Source organism: Euprymna scolopes, chromosome 42 (genome assembly GCF_053919585.1).
Source record: "Euprymna scolopes isolate OS-2025 chromosome 42, ASM5391958v1, whole genome shotgun sequence".
Classification (NCBI taxonomy): domain Eukaryota; kingdom Metazoa; phylum Mollusca; class Cephalopoda; order Sepiida; family Sepiolidae; genus Euprymna; species Euprymna scolopes.
In genome coordinates, this window is record NC_136523.1 from 43,851,183 (window position 1) to 43,857,831 (window position 6,649).

The window sequence follows — 6,649 nt, forward strand, 5'->3', positions numbered from 1 at the left end:
TCGTCTTTATAAGATATTTACAGCGAACATAGTCCATTTCATTAATTCTTCTCTCAATCCTCTCACAAATATCATTCTTCATTCAACTGACAATCCATCCATCTCATTAACCCTTATCCCCGAGTGGCTTTTAGCCTTGATAAGTCCTGACTCATTTGTAAAAAAAATCCTCTCGTAATATTCTTCATCATTTAACTGACAATCTATCCATCTCATTAACCCTTATCCTTGAGTGGCTTTTAGCCATGTTATATGGTTACTCATCAGTATAAAAATCCTCTTGTAATATTCTTCATTATTCAACTGACAATCTATTCATCTCATTAACGCTTATCTTCGAGTGGCTTTTAGCCTTAATAGATCGTGAAATATTAGTATTAAAAAGTTATTGGGAGAAAAATAAAAATGGCCTCAGTCTAGAAGAACTTACCCTCCTCTAACCGACTACAGAGCAGATATTAACAGCCAATGATGGGACAATTCCAATATTTTCCCCGATACTGATACCCTTACCGATTCTGTTTGCAATTCTGATACAATTACTAATGCTGTTCTAAATCTCCGGAATTGTAATGCTGTCGTTCTCTCTAATGAACCCAAACACATCTAGAGACAGTCGCAAGCAAAATGAGATTTCGACACAACTTTTCTTGGTGAAGGAAAAATGTAATTATTTCACACATCCAACACAGGTGGCTGTCAGAACATGGCCTCAGACAAACATGCCGTAAAATTCACTGAAACGACGACAATTTTCACAAAGTTAGACCCGCGGAAGAGCTAATAGGAGGGAGAAATCTGGCACTTTTGCTGAACGTAACTTGCCAATTGCCCCATATAATTTTTCTTTTGTCTTCTCTTTCTTCTCTTTTCTTCTTTCCGGCCTTAATCCTTATATATATATATTTGAGTTCGTGACGTCATATGCATGCCACACCTCCAAATGCCGACGCGACTATGTTACAGAATCGATAAGTGTATTTGAATATAAATACCGATTCTCTACTAAATTTCTGATTCCAATAAAATTACTAATTCTGTTGTAACGTTGCATGCATTTACACACGGGTTAACATGTAGGGACTCAACACGTTGAGCCTGTTCTTGTAAGTGAGTAAATATGAAATAGGATAGTCAAGGATTCGAACTTGGGAAGCTAGATTTAGAATTGAGAATTCCAATCATAAGTTAAAATAAATACAATGTTATTGAAAATAAAGAATGTGGAATCGCAATTGTTTAGCTCACACAAAATAGTTAGATATCTGTTTATTGGAAAAGAAATGTAATGATGAAATTTGTTTCTGTGAAAACTAAAATAAGGAATTTAATCATCAATTGAAATTGTAAACATATTTTGTAAAGAGGTTACTCGAAAAATAGGTTACTGAACTCGTGGGGTCATGTCAGTGTGGGATGTTTTGCAACGTGACGCATGTCAAGGCAACGTGCTCGATGAGCACATGTTTAATCATGCGATGACGTGACGAGTTCTTAATATAGGTAGAGTTTTAGATGCAGTCTGGAAGTGAAGGGAATAAAGAGGGGAGAAGAGCCGAGAGAGAGAGGTCAGAAACAGCAGCTGGCACCAAACCTTGGAAGCGAAGGTTCGAGAGAAAAGCCATGTAAAGAAACTTTGAATTCCTCGAGCGAAATCAGGACCGGTCATGAAATAAAGGACGTCATCATGTGTTTTCGTATTTGCGTCGCCGTGTTGTTATTCAACAGAAAAGGTATTGTTCATTTATGTTATAAGAACCTTGATAAAATCATCATCTAAAAAATATGTGTTAGAAAGTATATGTGTCAAAGTATAAATGTTATAGAAACACTCCCGTTCACAGAACTGTCAAAAGTATAAATGTCAAACTCTCGGTCTATCTATCTATATATCAAATCTCCTCTCATTGTGTATTACATGCCGTTGGCTATTGTAGTAACATGTACCCTGTCTCTCTCTCTCTCTCTCTCTCTCTCTCTCTCTCTCTCTTTATATGTATCCTGTCTCTCATATATACAGAACTGTCTGTCTCTCATTATATATACATGTTTAAGACTCTATCTCACAAACATGAACAGCAACAAATATATAAGTCGTCTTACAAACAAGAACACTAAATAAGAACTCACGTAACATACGTTCACATTTGGTATCTTCTAAAAATAACACCCCTATATATCATATCGCCAGAAACCAAAAAAAAAAAAAAAAAAAAAGAGGAAAGAAATTCAACACGCTGTTTCAGGTTTAAACAAAAGATTTTTATTCTTCCTACTCCGGCCATGTGCGTCTCGGCTGTAACGTCACCAACATGTTTCTAACGTGATTTTTCCCTCTGACCTCTCGAATGTGATTATTGGTCTGCACACACATTCTTTTTATAACCTTTTTTCCTTTTTCTTTGCCTTGACGTCACCTCACATACAACTCAGTCATTTGCATACAGCTGCCATACACACGTCCGAGTTCTGTTACACTGTTCCCGACTCCAATAAAATTGCCGATTCCGGTTCTAAAATTGCCTAATATCCTGAAAAAGGTAGAATTTCATTTTTTTTGTGGGGGTAGGAGAGAGAGTCGAGGGAGGGGGTTTACAATGAGATTTTATTTATTTTTAAATGTAATTTTTCTTTTTAATTTAAAATAAATTTAATTTCAAATAAATTTAATTTCACATAAATTTATGCCAAACTTTCACGAAAAACACTCGTCTAGCCAAAACCGCTATCAATAATTTCCCTCACTCTTTATCTGTGGCTAAACCTAAACAGATTCCATGTTTCTTAGAACTGCACGCCAGTGGAACTCTCTTCTATTTCCCTGCTTTATAGCTGACTACAATATGGTCGTCTTCAAGGCCAATGTAAACAAATTCTTGATGAGCCGTTCTCTTAAATAATCCAATTTACCAAATTTCCACTACTAACGATTATTACGATATTGTCCCATTGACTACCCTACTCTCATTAACCTTTATCCTCGAGTTGCTTTCAGGCCTTGATAAGTAGTGCCGTTTGTAAAAAAAAACTCCAAGATTCTCGAGTGGCTTTTGCTCTTGATAAGTGGTGGCTCTTTAGTAAAAAAAAAAAAAAAGGAAGAAAAAAAACGTACATTAAAAAATGCTTCCAATTGTTAAATATTAGCAGGGTAACGCCAAAGGTACGCTAGTTGACGATTATTACGAGCGTTATAATATTTATGAAAAACCATTCTTATCATAACAAAATAAATATTTACAAGGAAAATATTTGTGTTAAGATGTTTTAATAGAAAAGAATGCTAGAACTCAAACAATAATTTAAAAATAGGTTGACCTCTAGAGTCTGACGTCGTCTTACGTAGAAGTCATTTAAAGTGACGTGGACATTAGGTAGAGCTTGGAAAAGACACATATGACTTGATTAGTCAGAGATCGACAGTCGGTCAGCGAGAAGCAAGCCTGTCACATTTCTTCATCGCCAACATCGACATCCACCTTACATGATTTTCAGAGATGTCAAAACACCCGTAGTATCCAAAAGCTGATTTGTCAGTATGAAATAAAAACAATATATATATATACATATACATATATATATATATATATATATATATATATATATATCTATCTATATATATATATATATATATATATATATATATATTTTTATAGATCAACTGTATATTTTTTATAGATCAACTGTGCCGTGTTTTAATTGCTGTCAGTGCGTATATATCGTGAACCAGGACAAAAACAGATATTAATAATTATGTACCATAATCTGCGTTGACGTTGCGTAGATAGCGGTCGCTGCAGTGAAATAGAGAAAGGAGCAGTAGGTTGGTTGGTTGATTTTGTTTTACGGCATATCAACCTTTTTCAGGTTATTTAATGCCGAATCTAGTGATTTTGTGGAACGATTTTTTTAATGGAGTATATTTGTTTAAGTCGGATTCTATATAACCCATAGTTGGGACCCTAACAGGTACTACCACTCCGGGTCAGAGTGGACCTAGGAGCAATGGCAATTAAAGTGTGTCTCCACATCCCCAACGCCCGCAAGGTGGGGCCTCACCATCGGATATAGTTTTAGGTCATATCCAGGACCGGAGCAGTAGGAGGTAGCAGGGCTAGTGACGTCACGCAGAGATAGCAACAGCAATAAGACAGAGGAAGTGGAGTGGGAAAGACGTGACGGCATAAACAGCAGGAGAAAGAGAGCAGACGACAATGATTCCCCGTCAAAATTTGTTATGTATAACGGAAATGATAGACAGGAAATAAAAATGTTTCTCAAAAAAAAAGTGAGTTCAAAGTATTCCTTTTATTTGTTTGGCACTTTGATGGGGTCGACAGACGAGAGGAAGAACGAAATGAGAACGCCTTCTTTTTTTTTGCAAAGGAATCACCACTTATCAAGGCCCGAATGCCATTCGAGGATGAGGGTTAAATAGTGTACAGTGGTCAAAGGGACAATATAATATTAATCGTTAGAAGTGTAAATTTGATAAATTGGATTACTTAAGGAGAACGGCTCATCAAGAACTTGTTTACATTGGACTTGAAGACGGCCATATTGTAGTCAGTTGGAAAGTAGGCAAACGGAAGAGAGTTCCACATTAGAAAGAAACTTCGTTCATGGAATCTACGTTTAGGTTCGGGCACAGATAAAGAGTGGGGGAAATTATTGATAGTGGTTTCAACTAGAGGAGTGTTTTTGTGAAAGTTTGGCGAGGGGGGTACCATAAATTGGAGCTCAGACGAGCACTTGCCATGAAAATAACGATAAAACAGAGACAGGCTCGCAGCGTCTCTTCTGTGAGAAAGAGGTTGCAGGGAAGAGAAAAAGGCATCCCCCACTAGGCTACGAAGTCTATTCTGAACTCTGTCAAGTGGAAAACGCATTTTGAACAACCAGCTGCAGCGGATACATAACACACTGATTCAAGGCCAGATTATGACGTTGTATGTTTGGTTTGGTTGTTTTGTTTTACGGCATATCAACCCTTTTCAGGTTATTTAATGCCGAATCTGGTGATTTTGAAGAACGATTTTTTAATATGGTATATTTGTTTTTTAAGCCGTATTCTATTTAACCCATAGTTGGGACCCTAACAGGTGCTACCACTCCGGGTCAGAGTGCACCTGGGAGCAATGGCAATTAAAGAGTGGTTCGACACTCCCTAAGGCCTGCAAGCTGGGGCCCTCACCATCGGATATAGTTTAAGGTCATATCCAGGACCGTGACGTTGTAGGACGTATAGGCTAATGTAATCAAGTAAACACTTTGCCATGTAAATTTATCATAAAAATTAAACCTAGATTAATCCAATCCAGTATTAACAAATAACAATTAATCAACATCATCAAGTGCTATGACTCTACATTTATTTATTTCCATCGAAGCAGTCATGAATTCATTGTTGCTCATCAGTTTTGATGTTACCCAGGTGTTCAGACTGTTAACGTATGTTTCTCACTGTCGTCATCTATTTCTCCTACACACGATCTTTCCCGTCAAACTAATCTGTTCTATTCTGCCTTTTTTTTTCTGTAGACATGGCCCATGAACCTCATTTGTCTTTTTCGTACTGTTCTTATTAGAAACCTTTCTGTGTTTGCCATTTCTAATACATATTGATTTGTTTTATTTTCTGAGCAGAATATTTTCAAAATTCTACTCAGGAACCAAGTTTCAGTTTCTTCCTCGTTTTGTTGGTTATTGTCCAGCACTCACAGCCGTATAATAAAACAGACCATACATAAGTTCGGAATATTGTGAATTTGGTGTCTATTTTAATGTTTCTGTTGGTCATGATTGATGGCAAACTCTTGAAGGCGACTGTGGCTGCGGCTCTGCGACTTTGTATTTCAGTAGTTCACCTTCCATCAGATGTGATCCAATAGCCTAGATATTTGAATTTATTAACTTGTTTAACTGTTACACAGCGACTTCGTAGCTTGCATGTTGGAGTTGGGTGTTCTATGATACTATCATGCTTACCGTTTTTAACGACATAGAAATGCTAATTATCTCACGTTTCTGAATTTTTGAGATGAGGATTGGTTATTCGCATTATTTGGATTCTTCGGACTACTATTCTTATCTTGAGTGTCATTTTCACAACGTTTTAGTTCAGTTTAATGTGCCCTTGCGTTCGCAAGAATCCATGGCGCAGTGGTTAGAGTATTTGGAAAAATCAGTTGTAAAAGTGATATTTTCCTGAAGGTTGAAGGTTTAATTCTCAGTGTGGGCGACCAAAAATACAATTGCGAATTACTTAGAACCTCTATTTAGTCATGGCTGATGAGTCAAGAGCATGCTATCCCCGTGAAGTAAATAAAGGGTGCCGTTCGAAATTCCGTCCAAATTCCTGAGTTCGACAAGATACACCTTAAGAAGGTCGGAGGCTACATCGACCGAAACGTTCTTAATTATCTTGTTAATAAGCAAACAATTTGAAAAACTCTTTTCAAACGAATGGTCTAAATAATATCTTAAAAATTTAAAAGCTAAAACAATATATATATATATATATATATATATATATATATATATACATATATATATATATACATACATACATATATATATATATATATATATATATATATATATATATATATATATATATATATATATATATATATATATATATATATATATA